At 44.4% G+C, this 21,132-nt stretch overlaps 1 long non-coding RNA gene across 3 annotated transcripts; it reads left to right on the forward strand.

Moving 5' to 3' along the window:
• The first annotated feature begins 9,165 nt into the window (after positions 1-9,165).
• LOC130191202 (uncharacterized) lies at positions 9,166-16,836 on the forward strand. Of its 3 annotated transcripts, none has more exons than XR_008831137.1 (6): positions 9,166-9,243; positions 15,161-15,301; positions 15,452-16,098; positions 16,235-16,320; positions 16,491-16,614; positions 16,708-16,836. It is a non-coding gene; the product is annotated as an uncharacterized LOC130191202 (long non-coding RNA). The 3 variants fall into 3 exon arrangements; XR_008831138.1 differs by lacking the exon at positions 9,166-9,243 and having other exon boundaries at positions 14,754-15,301; positions 15,452-15,585; positions 16,000-16,098; positions 16,708-16,835; XR_008831136.1 differs by lacking the exon at positions 9,166-9,243 and having other exon boundaries at positions 14,754-15,301.
• Positions 16,837-21,132: the final 4,296 nt, after the last annotated feature.

The raw sequence follows: 21,132 nt of genomic DNA on the forward strand, positions 1-21,132 counted from the left end.
TCTATAATAGTAATACATAAAACATATGTGTGGTTCCCTTTATACCAGCTTGTTCTTACCAAGCCAAATGGCATTAATATTAGTGTTAGTCTACAGCAAGATGAAAACGTCATGTTTTCATCATAGCAATGATTATACATGGCTATGTAGACCTTTTGTCTGTATCTGACCACATGACTAATGGAATTGTGTCCTGTCAGTGGGATTTTAGCGAACATTCGAAGAAAATGTCACTTAAAATATTGCTAAAAAATGATTGTATCACATTTTCGCTGATTTAATTGTGTTAAACTAAGCTTTAACTTAGCTAAATATCTTTTTAATATTTAGAGTTAGCTTTGCCTTTACTAGAGCCAGTAAAAGGAAACTAGCGCTGGTTAATTAGCCGTGATCTGCTCTTGGCCTAATCTGGATGAACGTCTATCCTATGTAAACACTCTGCGCTTCTGGTTTTTCGGGGATAATAACTTGTTCCAGGGTCACCAAAATGCTGTCAACATATCCCGAACCGTAGTGCTGTTCTTCACAGTAAGTTATAACTAGTGCTGTGAAAAATAACGCGTTAACTCAGTTAATTCAATTACAGGTTTAACTAGTTGTTTTTTTATTTATGCATTTAACGCATGCGCAGAATGAGCTTCCAATCAGTCTGTTGTTGGTCGTCGGGACGAAAAAAAAGTCACTTGCAAAATGAGCCTCCAATACACCACTTCAATCTGAACTCTGTCCGCTCTCATGCAGACGGTCGTGCTGTTCATCGGTAATGATCCTTCCGCAGGTTCACCTCCGGAAACCTTGTTACGACTTTTACTTCCTGTAGATCAGGGTCTCAACACGTCGATCGCGACCTGCCAGTCGATCGCGGCGTAGTGTCGGTAGATCGCATGACATTAAAGAGATTGGCCCGCCCCCTGACATGTTCTCTAGAGCACGTCTTTGTTCTTTTATTAAACTAAACGTCTGTTGTTGATCGTATCTCCACAGCAGCATGTCATTTCTGTCTCTTCGCGTTGCGTTAACACTTATCGATCTCCGTCTCGCGCCACAGAGCTCCGTGCGCGCGCATCGGGACCGAGCAAAAAAAAAGTCACTTGTCAATCTGTCCCTGTGTCCGGGCCGGTGAGGTTTCAGCTTTGCAGCGGTGTCCCCGCCGTCCCTTTCATCACAGCCCAGTTCATGAAGAAAACCCACACAGTCAGTTTGCCTCAGCAGCTGCTAGAGGAAGACTAGAGGCCTTTAGATTGGATCATGGTGGAGTTAATGGTTGACAAACAAGAGAAACATGTTCTGTTTAACCTCCAGTTACATTTACTAACATATTTTACCCTCGGGGTCAATTTGACCCCAGCAATTAAAACCTCGAGAAAATTATTAGAATTAAAATTGCTTCCCAAGTTTAAGTGTGAGGTACTTTATGTTTGTTTGTTGACTACCTAAATAGCCCTTTAAATAAATAAAAAAGTTGATATTTCTTATGTTTGACACAGTGAAAAACAGCCTGGGGTCAAATTGACCCCAAAGAACACCGACATTAAACATTGAATGGGGTCAAATTGACCCGAAAGGTAACAGGAGGGTTAAACATTCTGTTTAGGATGAAGATGTATTAATGTTCCATATGGAAGAAAACTGCTAAATAACTGCTGAGTTGCAGCACCATTGTATTGAAGAATGTATAAATGTATATATCCGTCTTTTGTCATAAATCTCTATGTTCTCACAAAATATACCAAGAATATCGGTAATATGTGATTAATCATGATTAATCCACAAAAACCTGTGATTAACCCGATTAAAAATTTTAATCGTTTCACAGCCCTAGTTATAACGTTTCAACAACTCCAAACTATGCAATAAAAGCTCTTTATATTCCATTTGAGTGTATACCACCACCTGCTGGATGTTTTTTTAAACTCTTCTCATGTCAGTCACTTAAAAAAACCAGCTTGCATGAAATAAAAAAATTATGCACACACATCTTGTACATAACAATTACTATCATAACACACAGTGCAGAGTAAGAGTTATATTACAACTAAAAACATAAGTATTCATGATTAAAAATCTACATTGTTAAAGCAAAAGACAAATTACTTGTTCAAATCTTTGAAAAGATGATGAATAATTATTTAAATACAAAAAAAAAGACAAACAAAATACAAAATGAAACACTGGTCTTCTGCGGCTGGGGTGGGAGCCGCCAGACAGGGTGGAGGAAGTCGCTGCCGGGCCGGTGTTTTCGGCCCGCTGCTGCTCTCTGTCGTTCTTGGCCAGAGCTTGAGCCTCCTTCCTCGCAGCTCGGTCCTCCGCTTCCTTGATCACATCGGACATCTCCTTGGCAGTCAATAACCTGGCCTTGGTGATGTTCCTGCTGACCGTACCGGTGTTACGGTTATAATTGATTTAGGCCAGGAGGTGGGCCAGGTCAATTGAAATCTGGCCTGATGTTATCAATTGATGAGCAATGTAAATATTGGGATGGGTAGGAGCAGGAGGACGAGGTGGGTGGATGTTGGTTCTGGGGATGGGGTATAGGGGGTGGATTCAGGAGACGGGGGGGGGGGGGGAGGATATGTTGGAAGGGAAGGGCAACATCAGGCGCAGCCCAGGAAAATGCCGATGGGGTTGGCGGAGGAGGTCACAGGCCACGGCCGAGAAGGCATGACCCATGACCATTCATGGGTCATGCCATTGGGTCCAGAGGGTAGAGGCCACAACTCCTGAACCCAGCCACCACCACTCTCCGATCCTTCACCCTCTGGTATGAGTCTCTTGGGAGCCTTGAAAACTCCTTCTCTGCCACAGATCTCCTGGAACACCCGAGAAATCTGCCTTTAAGGGTCCGAAGGAACTCACACCCAAAGGCTGAAGGATGTGAGATGTATGTGGTGGCACAAGAGAATGACCCCCCTCCCTCTGTGCCGGTCAGACCAGCTCTGGATCTAGATGGGACTGGTGTCCATCCATTACAAGCAGCAGCGAGCACTCCTTTATGGCAAACTTTAGGAAGTGCCCGACAAACCACTTTCTAAACTTCTCACTCAATATACCCTGCTGGCGACTTCCCATAGAGGGCATCGGGAACCCCTTCCTTGTTATAGGGGCCACCTGGATATATCCCCCTTTGTAAATTATGAAAGGGGGGACATCCTCCCCAGCCACGTTGAGGCAGGCCAGGACAGTGATGTGGTCCCTCGTTCTCTGGGTCTGCCTGTAAGCATGTTTTGTCCCCAGGGGAACGATAACCTTCCTTATTGAGGAGTCCAGCTTAAACCCTGTCTCGTCACAGTTGTATAACTGACAGGGTTTCTCCCTCAAACCGTGCTCCTCCAGGGTGGTGGTGAGGAGCCTAAAGTAGTCCTCCATTGGCCCCTTCTTGGCGCAGGATGCCCTCCCACGGTCAATGATGTCTGGGGGAGGTAAGGCGATGGTGGTACCGCTCTCTGACGTTGATCCACCACGTCTGGCCAAGCACCGCCCAGGGTGCTGCCTCATGGCGGTGATTATATATGTCCAGAGCGTGGGCAAGAACCTGAGGCTTCATCAGTGGAAAACCATAACTGGCAGAGTACAAGCAGTACTCCACCAGGGAATCCTCATTTTCAGGGGTGAGGAGTGTCACATGAAAACAGACAATTGGTTGACTTCCAAAGGGAAAACTTACATTTTCCCAGAATTATTACATAGGACACCCTTATCTGCCGGATGTTTGGCATCTGCAAAAACACATTCATTTTGGCACAGTCAGAAATTAGTTTTAAATGTCTTAATAAGGTTGATGTATTCTATAAATTGCCAGTTCACCATGTATATACACATGCAAAGACATATGTGTATATATATTTACCTTTTGAAGATTTAGAATTTCTATATCCATCTTTTCTTTTCTTGGTCCTCCTGTAAAGGAAAATACTCTCACACAAATACACATTACCTACCTTTCTTTTCTATCTTTCCTTTCTTTTCTTCTTCTTTCTATCCTTTCTTTTCTTCTTTCTATCCTTTCTTCTTTCTTTCTTTTTCTTCTGTCCTTTCTATTTTTCCTTCTTGTTGCTATCTTTCTCTTTTCTGTTCTCTCTCTCTATCTTTTCAGGCAGGAACATAAACCACACCAGAGAGAAATTTACGTAACAATATCACATTTTATTAACCTTATATATAACCTAGCACTGTATTATATTGGAGGTTTGTGTACAAAAAAAAAATTCTAATCATAAGAGCCAATTCAATTCAGTTTATTTGTATAGCCCATTTTCACAAATTAGAAATTTGTCTCAGAGTGCTTTACAATCTGTACATAGAGACATCCCAGTCCAAAAACCACACATCGGATCAGGAAAAACTCCCAAACGACCTTGAATGGAAAGAAGTGTAAACAAACAATCAAGCTCACGATCGTGGTCTTCGTGTTGATCCCGGCTCCTTAGGATCCAGCCTGAAGCGTGCGGGTCCCGACGAAAGAGAACGATATTTTTCCAGTACAGAGTATTAGTCCCAAAATCAGCCAATCACGTACTTTTCAAAGGTTAGTCCATCCTTTAACACCTTCTCGTTGGTTCAAAGTTGCTATCAATATGGAGGGGTCAAATATCATGAACCCCGGGTCAAAACGTCACTTCCGGTCAAGTCGCTAGACAAGTATTTTCACAATAAAAGTCTTGTCTCTTATTGTCTGCATTAAAGTCACTTCACGGGCTTCAACCGGCTTCGACAATCTGAAATACTAATCATACATTAACTCTCATGCAACATACATTAATTCTTGCCATTCTACATTTGCATAGAGTAGACATTACCCCTATGCTTCATAATACATTAACAACAATATCAATATTCTCCCTAATATTTCCCATTATATCTTTCTATATGTATTCATTTAAAGCATAAGACTTCCTCTGAACATGTGCAATATCAAAATAAACTATTACAACCTAACAGTGTCTAGAAATATTAGGCTATTGGTTGGTGCTGCTTCTGTATTCTTGTCATGATCTGGAGTTTGTGTCTAGTTTTGTGTCTTGTTTTGAAGTCCTTGTGTCGTCTGTCTCCCTGTGATTGTCTGCCCTGGTCCTGATTGTTTCCTTCTGTGTGATTGCTGGCCCCGCCCTCATTGTGTCCACCTGTGTCTCGTTCCCCGTTGTCCAATCCTCTCACCTTGCCTGTGTATGTAAACCCTGTTCGTCTCATTCCCAGTGTGGCTTCGTACTGTTTGGTCCGCATTTTTGTCGTTCCTGTTTGGTCCGGTCTGTGAATTTTGTAATTAAATAGTTTGTGCAGTAATGTCGGCGCTTGGGTCCTCTCTTGCTGCGACAACCGTGACCACACATGACAATTCTTTTGACAATGACTTTGTTAGAGGCAAGTGAAGCCATTTTGTTTGTTTCTTTTCATAGAAGTAGTTAGCCAATCCTATTTTTGTTATCTTGATTTCATTTGTTTGGCACAACCACAACTGTCCCAATCTCTCCCACTTCATTTGAACCTTTGTCTTTTGTGTTAGAATAAATATTATTTTAACCTGTTACTCCTACTTTTGATCTTTTCACGTATATTCTTTGACTGTAATGTGTTTGTTCTCCCCGCTGATCCCCAAGAAGAGGGATGTAACACTTACCTGTCATTCTTTAAACTCTTTGAAAAGTTCGGATGTCTTTCTGAAAGGTGCTTTGCCATGTTTTACGTGTTGCCTCCCTGGTTTGAGTGGCTTTGAAACTCATTTAACTAACGGGTCTCTGTATCTCAGTGGGCTTTCCTTCAATATCTGTAATGTAGCCAAAGTATTTCCAGATTTCACTTTTTACAAAAAGTCGAGGACGTTTGGCAAAAGCTCCGTCACTTGACGCCATGTCGTCTCCCCAGCTGTGCGCTCTCACACAGGCACTCCCACTGTGTGAGAGCTGCGCAGCCCCGCCCCCTTGCAGTCAACGCGCTGGGCAGCATGACAGCGACCAGTGAGCGTGCTCTAATCACGCGCTATTTTAATGACGTATCGATACTACAAATATGCAAAACCGTATCGTTTTGAACCCACGGTTACCTTTTTAGTATTGTTAAGAGAGACGCGTACGTGAACCGATTCGGTCGCCTCGGGTGGGAGACGGAAAGAAAAGTCACGCCGCAGTCTTCTCGTGTAGGGGAAACCGGGGAAGGAGAGGAGCGGGGAGGGGGGGAACGAGACGGGAGAGGAGAGATGGAGAGGAGGGGGGGAAAGGTTTGAGGTGCGAGTCGGCTCACACCGGGTACTTTATTGAGGGAAATAATCGTGCTCTAAGGACAGACGTGTAGCAAACTGTCGTAAAAGCACGTCGGCGGCGCCAGGCGCAGCGCCACCGCGCTGCTAACCTGTCGCACTGGAGAGGACGCGGGTCCACGGGTCACGATGCCCGGCCTCTCTTCTGACGATCGCCCGGTCACGGTATCCCGCCACGCTCGAGGGGAGAGGAAACTCGGCGAGGCGAAACCGAGTTAAGGGGAGAGGAGGCGGAGATCAGTAACTCCTCTATATGATTCTGCGATCGTTCGGGCCTGATGAGCGACGCGCGTGCACCTCGACAGTGGTTGCTGTTTGGCTCGGCGCGCGACACCCCTAGATGATGTCAGATCGATCTCCGCGGAGAGAAACGCTGTGTATTCAATTATCTGGTCTCCTCCCAGCCCGCTCTGAGGGTACAAGGCTCGTAGAGCGGCTGGCGAGACACTTATTAATATTCTTATTCTTAGGACAAACTCCGCGACGAGGACTCGGTGTTACGAGTCCCTCTCTTGGTCCCAGAACCAACCACGGCTCGGCCGAGAGACGGAGGTCTACCGGCTGCAGCGATATCTCTCTTTAGTACAAAATGTCAGTTACTAGTGTGTGAGGAATCAGTATGTGCCCTGAGTAACTGGGGTCAGTGGGTGTAGCCGTGTAGATGTCGCTCAGACTCACCTCGGGGGCGGGGTCCGCCTCGGTCTCCGCCTTTGGTCTCCTCGGGTGGGTCGACAGGTGAAGAAATAGGGCTCACAAAAAAGTAGGTCCACGAACCGAATGTAAAGTTTAAGACTGCAAGGCAGCCAAGTATTTTATTCACAAAAAAAAGAAGAAAGAAATAAACAAAGTACAATTATAAGTGAGTTCCCTCTCGGGAGCCTGACGCAAAAGTGACAAGAACTCAAAAACTCTCTTTTTCTTCAGCCTTTCAGAAAAGAAAGAAGAAAATAGATAGTCAGGCGCCCGTGAGTTCTTCACGGACGCCTGACGCAAACCACAACATATGAAAAAACCTTTTTTCTCAAAAACTCTCCCAAAGACCCTTTCCTTTTCCCTGTTCGTCACCTTTATACCCTCGGCTCCTCCCACTTTTACCGGATATCCGTCCCTCTCTGGGGGTGCTGATGGGGGGTTCATCCCCCCCCCCTCTCTTCCTGAGAGGTTCTGGAGAGACTCTCTGTCCCACATCAAAGAGGGGGACTGTTGTCTCCTGGTTTAGATGAGCTCGGTCACCTCGGTGACCTGTCTCTGGGTGTCTCCTCTTATCTCTCAGGCACTTAGGGTACCCTCTTTATGATCCTTTCAGACTTGGTGAGACTTCCCGATGCCAGTGACATCAAATACACTCTAACCGGGGGTCAGGATACAGAACATATTGGGGGACATATATTACATTATCATATCAAAGACCATTGATCTACAGGCAGGTTAACACACATGAATCCAGGCTGGTGTTTATTCACTCCATAGTAACATCCTCTTGGGCCCATATGGTGCGGATATGGGCTCCGAACACACAATCAAACAGGTCTTCATTTGAATATCACCAGAGGTGCAATGTTTACATCTGGTGTCGGCGTGGGGCCCCTGAGTGAGTTCAGACAGAGGGTCACCGGTTGTAAACGCCAAAGATGACCACTCAGGACCCTTGTTCTGTCACACCTGGCCCTCTGCTTATCGTCCCAGCGATGGCCTCGATGCTTTCATTTAATCTTACAGCCACTCTCCCTGTCGGCCGGCCTGATGGATGCCTTGTTGCTTTCCTGTTGTTGTAGTCTAATGGAACTGGGGTCCCCTTTGATCTGTTTTATTACTCACATTCCGCATTCACTTTTCCCGGCCTGGTCTATTCTTGCTAATCCCAGAAAAATTCGCATTTATTTGTCCCACTTCTAACAGTATCGGTACACCGTGTAACCCAAGTCCACATGTGTCTGATGTGGACAAACATAACTGTCATATTTCTGTGTTTGAACCAGTCTGATTGCTCTGCTATCAAAACTCCTTTGTCTGTCTGAAACACCACATACATAGGCCTAGTTGGTATTGAAGTTTTCCATGTGAATATGACCTGCAAAATTATGACTTGCTGTACGGACAAACCTGTATTGCATGTTTTTCTTGTTTACAATTTATTACTACATGTTTGAACAGTTTTTAATTTAACATTGTGTCTACAGTATACTTGTTTTATCTTCTTGACAAAATGACACAGAGTACCGAATAAGTTATCAGTAAGTTAATAGTAAATTAGTTTGTTGATTAATGAGTTAATAGATAGTAAATGGTTAGTAAGTCAATAGTTACATAGTAAATGTATAGTTAGTTCATAGTTTATTACCAACATGTGTGTTTGTTAATAGCTAGTTTTTATTTGAGTTAGTAAGTAGTAACTAGGTTAATAGTTAGTTGACAAGTGAGGTGTCCTTTTAATGGGGGAAATGCTGAGTTCATACAGTGGTGGCGATGAAAGCTTTCAATATTATACTTAATGCCGCCCTCGAACTTATTTATATAATGTCTATGCCATCTAATTTACCTCAGAAGTTAAGGATAAACCTGTTTTGCTTTCTGGCTGCCTGAACACATTTCAACATTGGCCACTGACCAATCACGAGGATGGAAAGAGTGATGTACAATAACATTCATTGGCAGCATCACAAATTGTAAATATTGCTGTCACATTGTTTAGTGGGTCATAACAATGTTTGGTAAGGTTAAGAAAACAAGTCATGCTATCTGACACCCTGCATCTCTGCAACTACACAGTAAAATCCACAGTGTTAAATATGCAGTGTCAAAGTCCATTGACTCTTTCAGAGTTATTTCAACAACAGCTTGAGTAAGATGCCCCCTGGTGTTGGTGTTCATTTACGGAGTTTAAACAGTGGTGTCAGAAGTACTCTGAGAAGCCACGCCTCTCTCCTCACCTCATTTCTAACAGCTCTAACGGATTTTTCTCAGCTCGCTTTTCCTAACGTCGACCGACTGCGGTAAGTGTCTTTTAGTCACCTATTAAAGACAGTATTTTGGCATTTCAACAGGGGCAAACATTTAGAATACCTTAATAATGTTGGCTCGCCTTATTCCAGCTGTCTTTGCATTTTAAAATGACAAATTACAATGGGCTAACATGACCGAGTTGGGAACTAGTGGTCAACGTTCAACAAATTAAGACTAACAAGCTAATGTTAGTTAACTTAAACTCGACAGTACGACGAGCTGTTAATACAGTGTGGAGGGGTGATTATTTTGTAGTCTTTATAAAGCCTGTGAGGACGATGAAATAGCTAAAACTATGTGTTGGGAGTACGGTAAATTAGCTAATGTTAGCGTAACTAATTATCCCTGGCTGCGTTTGTGCGGGCTGGAAAGCCTACGTACAACGTGATATGAAACTACTAGCTACTCAAGTACTTAAGTTAGCTCGCTACTGATATTGTATTCTTGCAGCCGCACGGTCGACTTTAAGAGGACATTTGAATCGGTTACATTTATATTTATCTATTTTATGCAGTCATCTGTTGATTTAAGTTAGCTGATCTCAGGTCTGCTGAAACTCGCAGCCACGCCTCTATTTGACTCGTTCAGAACAACATCATGACTCAAGCTAAAGCACGAGGGAAGCATTGAAGCTAGCAGCTACTATTACAGACTAGCTAACGGCGCACAGTCCTACGTCAGAGACCCGCGTTGAGAGCGAGAGGAGCAGGACGTGTGTTACTGGGCTCGATCACACCAGACGCTCTGCAAAACGAAAGTGGCCCGCTCACCATTGATTCCCTATGTGCGGCGCGACTTTCATATTTACTAAATATCTTGAACCCAAAATTAACGGTTGGTTGCGCACGCAGGTGTGTACAGGTGCACTGTGTGTTTTGCCCGTGTGTGTTTGCCTAGGTGTTTTGGTGGGTCTTTTAGAGTCGGTCCTGGTGATCGAGTTCACAACGGCTCCTCCTGCTGGCCTGCTGTAACGTCAACAAGCTAACGGTGCTGGGTGTAACTCAGAGACTTTAACTGCAATGTGCTGCTACTACGGGGCCATGCTACTGAAGGCTGAAACAGTCTGTCCAAACATTTGGCGAATAACGGACCCAACCTGACAGAGTTTTTCCTGCAGGTAAGACATTTCACAGAGACTTAAGTTGTAATAGTAATATACTGTTGTTATTTAAAAGATATACTGGTGTAAAGAATATATACTTTCCTTGGCTCACCCTAATGTTATGTGCATAAAGCTTATGTGTAAGATGGAGAAGACTGGAGGAAGGCTGTAACATCTTTAAGGGCGCTCTACTGAACTGATCTAGAGAATGAAGATAACTGACATTCTCTAAGGAACTTTATGCACACCGTCCCCGCATCACTATATCTTAGAAGTGGTCACCGACAAGAAGCTCAGTATACTCATAGGTGAGAGAGCAATCACAGTACTTACCTCACCAGCAGATCCTAAGGAAGGGTCCGGATGTGGCCATTATGCTCCTTTAGTCATTTATGGCCCTCATTGACCCCTCTCACACTCATCTACACTCACCTGTGAAGAGGCCCTTTATTTGAACGACCTTCTGAGAAGATCCAGGCCCCATTCCTGCACAGATAAGGCCCGGAACGGCTTCAAGAGAGGCTGTAAATCAACTCTCTGGAAAATAAATTACTTACTTCTTCCTGTGTCACACTTCTCTACAAACATATGAATTAATTGGCTGGCCACCACACTGTGTCATCCGAACTGATGATGATGAGTTGAATGAACCTGGCCACAGTCATGTGTGTACAGGAGTACAGTAGGGGCTGAGGACGCAACCCTGGGGATCCTGTGTTCAGGGTGAGGGATTTGGAGGTGTCTGCCCACCCTGACCACCTGTGGCCTGGCGGTCAGGAAGTCCAGGATCCAAGCACACAGGGGTGTTCAGTCCCAGCTCAATCAGCTTGCCGGCCAGTCTGGAGGGACTATGGTGTTGAAAGCTGAACTATAATCAATGAACAGTAGTCTCACATAGCCCCCCCTCTGGCTGTCCAGATGAGAGAGTGTGGTGTGCAGTACCTGGGAGACAGCATCATCTGTGGATCTGTTTGGGCGATAAGCAAACTGCAGCGGGTCCATGGAGGAAGGAGGAAGGCAGATGTAGTCCTTTATCAGCCTCTCAAAGCATTTCATGACCACCGAGGTGAGGCCACCGGTCGGTAGTCATTCATACATGCTGGAGAAGCATTCTTGGGCACAGGGACAATAGTGGATCTCTTGAAGCAGGCGGGGACCTCGGACTCAGCCAGGGAGGTTGAATATTGTGGTGAACACTGGAGCTAGCTGGTTAGCACAGGTCTTCAGTACTGCCCAGATATGCCATCTGGACCTGCAGCTTTCCTGGTGTTCACCCTCAACAGAGCCCTCCTCACACTGTGCTCGGTCACAGAGTGTGTGTTCATCCCAGCGGTAGAACTCACCGCTCGCTAACGGTGTTGTTGTTAGGCGAGCTAGCGCTGTTGTTGCTAGCCTCAAACCGTGCATAAAATGAGTTCAGGTCGTCCGCTAGGGATGCGTCGGCACTCACCATTGCGGGGTCTGCTCTGGTAGTTTGTGATAGTCCGTAGCCCCTGCCATAGGCGCCTGGTGTCGCGCTGCTCCATCTGTGATTCCACTCTGTCTCGGTACCTTCTTTTGGCGTCCTTCACCGCCTCCTAAGTCCATAGACCGCTGCCTTGTACTCGTCCATGTTGCCGGATACAAGACCGAGTTATAGGCAGTACAGGCGTTCACAGCTTCACGGATGGATCCATCAACCCACGGCTTTTGATTAGGAAAGACCCTAACTTTTACCGTGGAGCGATGGTGTCCGTTAAGCGTTGCTATGAGGCTCATTGCTACTTCCATAAACTCGCTGGCGTCACTGGAACTGGATTGGATCATGTCCCAGTCAACGATACTCAGAGCGTCCTGTAGCTCAGCCTCTGATTGGTCAGACCACCGCATTCGTTCCTCGTCACTACCGCTTCCCGCGATCCTTTGTTTATACTCGGAAGCAGAAAAATGGCGGCATGGTCTGATTTCCCTAACGGAGGGAGAGAGACAGCCTTGTAGCCTCTCTTGAATGGCGTATAGCAGTGGTCCAACGTTCTTTCCTCTGGTAGCACACGTAATGTGCAGGTGAAAGTTCGGCATGACTTTTTTTAGGTTTGCCTTGTTAAAGTCCCCAGCCACCACCACAGCGGCGTCGGGATACTTGTTCTGATGCCGACATAACACATCATGTAGGTCCGATAGTGCTACGTCGGTGTCCGCTTGTGGTGGAATGTAGGCGGCTGTGGTGATGACCGAGCTGAACTCCGGGAAGGTAGAATGGACGGCATGAGATCGTCAGATGTTCCAGGTTCGGCGAGCAGGAACGAGAAAGAGTCTTAATGTTCTTGGGGTCGCACCACATGTTGTTTGTCATGAAGCAGACCCCTCCACCCTTAGATTTACCAGACTCTTCCGTTCTGTCTGCACGGAAAACAGAGAAGGACTCGGTTGGACATATGACTCGATCCGGCACCAGCGAAGGTCAGCCAAGTTTCCGTCAGACAAAGATGTTACAATCCGCATGTCCCGTTGGAATCTGATCCTTGCCTAAAATCATCCATCTTATTTTCCAGAGACTGGGCGTTAGCAAGAAGGATGCTGGGCAAAGGTGGACGGTGGCTTGAACTCTCAGTCTGTTCGAATTCGCTCCGTTTCCCTCGATGTTTTCGTCTCCCGTAGTAGCGGCTCCACTGCTGTTGTTGTGGTTCGCTCGCACGATCTCTGCCGCCACGCTGGATCGATGGAAAAAGTGGACAAAACCCTTGTTTTGCGCAAAGTTTATGTCCAAAAGTGTGCTGCGGTCGATGTTGTTAGTGCCGATGTGTTTGTGGCAAAGAAAATATTAAAATAAACACAAAAACTAAAAGAGCGCACAATCTCCGCGGAGCTGCCGCGACGGCGACTGGACACAGCCGCGCCATCTCCATCTCCAACAGCGAACAGAGACCCGCGTTGAGAGCGAGAGGAGCAGGACGTGTGTTACTGGGCTCGATCACACCAGACGCGCCTCTCAAAAACGCGTCGCCCGCCAAACCATTGATTCCCTATGGTACGGCGCGACTTTCATATTTTAAATATCTTGAACCCAAAATTAACGGTTGGTTGCGCACGCAGGTCCGTTCCACAGGTGCACTGCGCTGTTTTGCCCGGTGTATTTTTGCCTAGGTGTTTTTGGTGCGGCTGCGTTTTTTAGAGTCGCGTCTGGTGTGATCGAGCCCTAAAACGGCTCCTCCTGCTGCTTTCTGCTGTAACGTCAACAAGCTAACGGTGTGCGCGGGGTGTAACTACAGAGACTTTTAACTGCAATGTGCTGCTACTCTTTACAGGGGCCATGCTACTGAAGGCGAAACTCGGGGGTGTCCAAACATTTGGCCGAATAACGGACCCAACCTGACGGAGTTTTTGGCTGCAGGTAAGACATTTCACAGAGACTTAAGTTGTAATAGTAATATACTGTTGTTATTTAAAATTGATATACTGGTGTAAAGAATATATACTTTTCCTTGGCTTACCCCTAATGTTATGTGCATAAAGCTTATGTGTAAAGATGGAGAAGACTGGAGGAAGGGTAACATCTTTAATGGGGCGCTCTGGCGCCTGAACTGATCTAGAGAATGAAGATAACGGTGACATTCTCTAAGGAAGTTTTATGCACACCCCCCCCCCCCCCCCGTCCCCCGCATCACTATATCTTAGAAGTGGTCACCGACAAAGAAGCTCAGTATACTCATAGGTGAGAAAGAGCAATCACAGTACTTACCTCACCGAGCAGATAGATAAGGAAGGGTCCGGATGTGGCCATTATGCTCCTTTAGTCATTTATGGCCCCTCATTGACCCCTCTCACACTCATCTACTCTCACCTGTGAAGAGGCCCTTTATTTGAACGACCTTCTGAGAAGATCCAGGCCCCATTCCTGCACAGATAAGGCCCCGGAAGCCGGCTTCAAAGAGAGGAACCAAGTAAATCAACTCTCTGGAAAATAAATTACTTACTTCTTCCTGTGTCACACTTCTCTACAAACATATGAATTAATTGGCTGGCCACAATAACAAATGAAGGAGCGACAATGGCGGAAGCAGAGGAACAAGAACCAATGAGAAGACACCACCCTCTTTTCCTCCTGACCAATCAGAACTGTCCCTGTTGACTATTTCAATGGCCGCGCGCTCTGACCAGCATCCTTTCTCCAGCGCTGGGGCATTTGGTCACAGCTCTGGATTGGGGTCCATGCGCATGATTGTCTATTTGTATCTTGATTTTGAATAAACGCTTTATAGATTTAAAGTAAAAGTCTACCGCAGTTTTTCCCAGTGAGTACCGTCCAGGTGGTGTGTTGCTGTCCAACTCCAACACTGGAATATCCAGAAGGTTATGCTACATTTAAAGTCCTCTATATTTAAAATTGTATTATGTGTGTATATTAATTCACGTTTTCTATGTTTCTTCTTCCCTAACCCCATAACTATTGATGCACAATGTAAGACGCTATTAGTGGTAAAATTAATGATTATTTTCTAGATTTAATAGTTATATTTTTAAGTGGGGGGGATCAGTGTTTCCTAAAGCCTAAAAGTACATCCTCAAAAGTTATTTTACTCCCAACCTAAATATATTCAGTGTACTGTGATATGAATGCTAAAATTAAGAAAAGTAACCTTTTGGGATCTTTTTTAAAAGGCTAATAAATGTATCAAATTGGTTGGGGATCAATTTAATCTTCAAGCATTTTATTTCACTTGTGTTTTTTTATTAAAGCCTTTATTTTAAAGGTAATAATACAAATTCAACAAGTATTGGTGAGTAATAAACTAATGTTCCATATCTAATTACCTTTATGATTCTAGCATTTGCAAAGTTTGGTGTCCCAGCCATAACCGAAGGGGTGAAAGTTGTTGACGGTACGGGAACTGAGTTGGATGACTATGTGTTTGAGGACGTAGTGAAGGATCCATCAACTGGGGTGCTAACCATCAAATATGACACAGGTTTGTTACATTTGTAATGCATATTATATAATGGGTAAGTGAGTCATTTGTCATGTGAAGCTAAGTTGTTCAATGGATAAAGGGAAACATTTGTGGGTAGTGTGCATTTAATGTTTTTAATCTCCCTCTTTCTTCTTCAATCATGGCTAGAATCTGTCTCCGGTGCAACGTCTTGGGAGCAGTCCCAACCATCAGCCCTGGTTTCCTCAGACTCGCAGGATACAATGATCCTTTCTGAAAGCCCTTCTGGAAGACGCCAGAGGCTGGATACAGAGGCTAAGCAGGTGAGAGTTGACGCACAAACGGCAATAAATTTGTTGTGACACATTGAAATCTGTTCCTGATTAATATTGCATAATTGAGATTTTACATTACATGGTGACATTGTTGAAGTTGTTTATTTATTTCCAGCATTTAAAGCTGTGGAATTGTGGCTTCAAAGCATCTGGAAACTCAAATCCACAAGAGCCTTCTAATCATATCATTTAGGGTCTCTTGTACATAAGATGGCATCTCAAAGTATAACAAAATAGTGTTATCAAAAAACTAATTTTAAATAATGAATGCTTACTAATGTACAGAATGGAATGTACAGAAGTCCCTAATTTTTCTTTTTGTGGATTTGGTTCTCCTAGTGACTTCAAGTCAACTATGAATTTTAATGGATATACTCCTAACAGTTTTTCTTTGTGTTTAAGTTGGTGGAATCCATTCTTACCAAGAAATCTGGTGGGGAACTGATAATAAATGAATACAACCGAACCATGTCCTTGATGGATGAAAGCAGAAGTAAAATGGTGAACATTCTAGCAGCTGACATAAGACAAAAATGGGTAACTTACTAATTGTTTTTAGTTGGCCCTTGTGTTCTCAATCTGTCATTAAATCCTGGAAATATGACTAAAAAAAATTATGTCTTATTTAATCTTGCAGTACATCACCACCCAGAGAGTTGAAGGAAATGTATGCCAAAGGTATCGTGGCCTTACCTCAGTGACCCTTATTCCAAGAATGGCTATGTGAGTAAAACACAGTGATGATTGTGGTTGTGTGAGAACTTCAGAAAAGCCAGCTCCAAACTATTACACCCCAGTGTCAATAAGTGTGTCATTGTCACATTGGTATGTGCATCAAATCTGAATTTAATACTGTGTTCGTGTCATGATATGTCTTTCCCATTTTTGTTAAGGCGAAGCCAAGGACCTATGCTCCTCTGTCGGTGCTCTGGCTGCCAGGACCATCGAGTTTAAAGAAGTGGCCATGCTGCCGGCATCAGACCCCACTGTGGCCACAGGGAGAGCCACGGAGTTCAAGTAATTTGCAATATTCCACATCCTATATCTGGGCTCTGACAGGTATAATAGACATTATTTATCCTGAATTTATGTTTTTATCTTTTCCTCCAGACAACAGCTCCAGCACCTCGCCAACCAGGTGAGGTCAAATGAGCAATTTGGTCTCCTAACGCAGACCTTGGGGCCTGGAATGGTAGAGGTGGTGGTGGATGTTTTTAAAAAGTGTGTTGACACACACATTGTAAATATTAACAATTAACAATTTTTTTTCTGTTGTTTGTAATGTTAATTAATTAAATAACTTGATGTTCTACATCACTGTGTATGTGTCGTGAATTGGAAGTGTATTGAACTTGGCATCTTGATTTAACTAGTCTGATAATTTAGCTAGCTGGGCCTGAAATCGCATGGTGTAAATTAGAGATCCGACATGTTAGGCATGTGGATTAAGGCAAATAGTCATGGTAACACAATATTTCAACACTAATTTCTACAGCTTCACATAAGGGTTTATTCCAGTAGAGTGTTACAAGTTAATGAAACCCCAACTTACATTAATTATTAAAAAAAAAATTATCGTCAGAGGACACACACATGATGGAGGAGACATGACTGATGGGGTGTGACGTATTCCTTATTGAAAATAAAGGCCAAGTACAACCCTCATAAACACAGTAACCAAGTTGGTACAGAATAATGTGAAAATGGGAAAAATAAAATTTCACACGCAAACAGCTTAGTTTACTAAGCACTAAGGATGGCAGAATTTAATCTTCATTGGAATTTGTCTTCATTGGATCTCCTGTTGACGATCCGGTTGCATGGTGGGATCGCTCACACCTCCACTGAATGACATTTGGTCTTTTTTTTTTTTAAGGAATCTTCCTTTCTCCATTTCATTTATCCTATCAAGGCGATTCCTCATGAAAACATCCTCAGGAATATTCTCTTCAAGATTTTCAAAGGATCGCTTGATTCTAGGGTCCCTTTCCTTCTTTAAGCCATCTTCAATTGACTTCAGCCAATGCTTCTCCATTGCCTGAATGGGGGACAAGTATGAAAACATAAGCCTATGACTCCCTGAGACACACATAAACTATTTTATCTTGTGATGACCTGAACTATAGGCTACATTAAGCAGTCTGGAGCACAACGTTAATCCACCATGCCTAGATTCCTCTCCACTGGCTGTCACAAAGTCACCTGTAGTCTATTATAAAGCCTATTAGCCTGTAAGAAATAAAGTTATTTTCAACAAAAGTTCTTATAATCACCATCTGCCCTTGAGTAAACTATTAGTAATCTCCCTGAAAGACAACCACTAAAAGACAACCTGAAAGACAACATCCCTGGAGACGCCCCGCAGTTATCTAAAACCAGGTGACTGCTTTTAATTTGGCCAAAATTACAGAGCAGTCTGGCAGATGTGCAATCTTCAGCAAAGATAGATACTGGACAATTATGTTAAGACAACAGGCTGCCTGTGTTAAACAGTGTTAGAAAGCAGCCGGACAGTCAGATGCCTCAGAGTTATCCAAAGACAGGTGGCTGCCTCAGAGTTATCCTTATTCCAAAGTAGCCTGGAAGTCAACCAGTCTCAACGTCAAGTGCCTCACAGGCATCCAAAGCCAATTGGCTGCCTCAGAGTTAACTAATGTTAGTAAGCAGCCTGGGAGTCAGCCCCTCTTAATCTGTCCGTCTAGATGCCTTACAGGTATTTAAAACCAACTGGATGCCTGTGAGTTAAACTGTATACCAACTACTAGGCAGCCTGGCAGTCAACACTACCTATGATGCCTCAGAGTTATCCAAAGACAGGTGGCTGCCTCAGAGTTATCCTTATTCCAAAGCAGCCTGGAAGTCAACCAGTCTCAACGTCATTTGAAAGATAACCACTAACTTAAACTGATTTCCAGCCTGCACAGAGACCAACAGTGGATTTTCCTAAAGAATACAGATTCTTTTGATTTCCCCCCATATTATGTGTCTCAGGACACAAGAATTACAAGTTTCATGATATTTTCATGAATACCTGATGCTTTCATCACTTTACTGCCTCGAAGCTGTATGTTCTTGTTTTTATGCGCTTAAACTGATTTCCAGCCTGCACAGAGACTAAAAGTGGATTTTCCTAAAGAATACAGATTCTCTTGATTTTCCACCATATTATGTGTCTCAGGACACAAGAATTACAAGTTTCATGATATTTTCATGAATACCTGATGCTTTCATCACTTTACTGCCTCGAAGCTGTATGTTCTTGTTTTTATGCGCTTAAACTGATTTCCAGCCTGCACAGAGACTAAAAGTGGATTTTCCTAAAGAATACAGATTCTCTTGATTTTCCACCATATTATGTGTCTCAGGACACACAATTTACAAGTTTCATGATATTTTCATGAATACCTGATGCTTTCATCACTTTACTGCCTCGAAGCTGTATGTTCTTGTTTTATGCGCTTAAACTGATTTCCAGCCTGCACAGAGACTAAAAGTGGATTTTCCTAAAGAATACAGATTCTCTTGATTTTACACCATATTATGTGTCTCAGGACACACAATTTACAAGTTTCATAGTATTTTCATGAATACCTGATGCTTTCATCACTTTACTGCCTCAAAGCTGTATGTTCTTGTTTTTATGCGCTTAACCCTCGTGTTGCCTTTACTCAGAAATCATACACCCTGCGTCCTGGGGTCAAACTGGAGCCTTGCGCACACACAAACACACACAACCACACACACACACACACACTGCCCCAAAGAACGTAGGCACGTGGGATTCTACTCGGGTCTTTTTGACCCAGAGCACGGATACGCGCCGGGGTCACTCTGACCCAGAGCTGGGTCTTTTTGACCCAGAGGACAGGGGTAGAGGCTTGTAATTCACATATGTACGTGTATATACAGTTACGAGGGTCAGATTGACCCGAGGACAACGGGAGGGGCGCGTGGGATTCAACTCGGGTCTTTCTGACCCAGAGTACGGATACACGCCGGGGTCACTCTGACCCAAACCTGGGTCTTTTTGACCCAGAGGACAGGGGCAGAGGCTTGTAATTCACATATGTACGTGTATCTACAGTTACGAGGGTCAGATTGACCCGAGGGCAACGGGAGGGTTAATGAACGACAGCGTCGCCTGCTGTTGGGAAAACGTCATATACTGCACGAAATAACAATTGTTTGTGCACGGAAACCTCCCACACTGCTTCCCACGGCTGTGGACATTGTTTGGCCGTCCGGAAAAAAAACAAAAAAACGTGTTTGACGGTGTAAAACATTGTGTGACTCGTAAAACAACTTTATTTGACCCGGCACATTGCCTGTGGAGGAATGGCTAATGGTGAAAATGATCAGATCAGGTCTGTGAGCCTCGTCTGCCTACAGGTAGTAGCTCAAGCTCAGCGGGGCCGTGACCGAAAGCTGCACGGCACTGCCGGCGCGCTCAGAGTCTTCGACACTGAGCCGGCCGAAGACATCGAACGCGTACATGATAGCGACACAACCCGCGAAACTTAACACCTGCGGAGCGAGTACGGTCATGGTCTCCGGTAGCAGGCACACCGATTCATCAAAGAGGAGACTGTTTGACCTGAACCCTCTCTGTAGGACCCTGTGATACTCGGAGCTCCTCAGGACGCGCAGCGTCGGCACCTGCCCTGCGAACCGCTCTTTCTGTACATCAGCATGATCATCATTTCGGAAGCAAACACACAAATGTAATTCAATCATTTATTTCGATTTCTCGTGAGCTTCACCCAGTTCATCACCGTGACTTGGTCAACCTGCAAGAGGACATTCTAGCCAGGATAGCAGGGCTGTGTACCAGCTCTTCTCGACGCTCCGTGACTTCACGGGAACGCGGCTTCAGTGACATTACCTACCATTGCTATCAGATTGTGTATCCAGTGTACAATAAATTACGTTGACTCTGTACCCTGACACTTTGTTTCTTATTTTCACTCGACGACACATATTATTTCACGTGTTACAAAGCATAGGTGACTCTGATTGCCTTACATCACAGAGGTGTTCTAAATTCAAGTCTTGTCCGAGTGTGGGATGACACTGTGAGCAGAACGCCAAGTGCAGAGCGTTGCTTTATCAGGACGAGGGAACGCGGCTCGTGACAGTACCTACCATTGCTACGACATCGTGTAACCTGTGTATAATAAATTACGTTGACTGTACCTGACATTTTGATTCTTATTTTCACTCGACGACACATATTATTTCACGTTAAAATCATAGGTGACTCTATTGTCAGGCATCACAGAGGTGTCTGGAAATTCAAGTCTGACTGGGAGTTTAGATGACTGGGAGCAGAACGCTAAGTGCAGAGCGCTGCCGCTTCTCGACCAGACGCTGGACCAAGTAGGCTGAGCGCCAGTGACGCTGGAACAGTGGGAGCGAGCTGGTTATTGTATCCTACACGACATGTATAGTCCCTACACATAACCATGCTGTTGAAGATGTATTACAGTGTCTGTATCTTATCTTTGGTGCGTGTAGCTGTTGGAGTTGGACAGCGAC

This window comes from Pseudoliparis swirei, unplaced genomic scaffold (genome assembly GCF_029220125.1).
Source record: "Pseudoliparis swirei isolate HS2019 ecotype Mariana Trench unplaced genomic scaffold, NWPU_hadal_v1 hadal_28, whole genome shotgun sequence".
In the NCBI taxonomy this organism is placed as follows: Eukaryota; Metazoa; Chordata; class Actinopteri; order Perciformes; family Liparidae; genus Pseudoliparis; species Pseudoliparis swirei.